The sequence below is a fragment of the Gavialis gangeticus genome, unplaced genomic scaffold (genome assembly GCF_001723915.1).
Source record: "Gavialis gangeticus isolate Ggan-Ray unplaced genomic scaffold, GavGan_comp1, whole genome shotgun sequence".
Lineage (NCBI taxonomy): Eukaryota > Metazoa > Chordata > Crocodylia > Gavialidae > Gavialis > Gavialis gangeticus.
In genome coordinates, this window is record NW_017728992.1 from 118,447,145 (window position 1) to 118,447,552 (window position 408).

The window sequence follows — 408 nt, forward strand, 5'->3', positions numbered from 1 at the left end:
ACCCCAGCAAGGTGATTGTCAAGCTTCGTCTTAAAGACCCCCAGGGTAGGAGACAGCACCACTTCACTTGGAAGTTGGTTCCAGATCCTAGCCGCCCTGACAGTGAAGTAGTGCCTCCTGATGTCTAATCTGAATTTACCCTCTGCCAGCTTGTGACCATTATTTCTAGTCACTCTTGGTAGTGCTCGGGGAAACAGGGACTCCCTCAATGCCTGCTGATCCCCTCTGACTAGTTTGTAACAGGCCACTAGATCCCCCCTCAGCCTTCTCTTATGGAGGCTGAACAGGTTCAGGTCTCGGAGCCTGTCCTCGTAGGTCTTGCCCTGCTGCCCCCAGATCATGTGAGTGGCCCTCCTCTGGTCCCTCTCCATCTTGTCCACATCCCTCTTGAAGTGCGGCACCCAGAAC

The 408-nt window shown here is 54.2% G+C and overlaps 1 protein-coding gene across 1 annotated transcript in view; it reads left to right on the forward strand.

Annotated features, from left to right (window-relative positions):
* Positions 1–408, forward strand: part of LOC109298725 (lipoxygenase homology domain-containing protein 1-like) — a 182,523-nt gene that overhangs the window by 75,380 nt on the left and 106,735 nt on the right. The gene's annotated exons all lie outside the window — the stretch shown is intronic.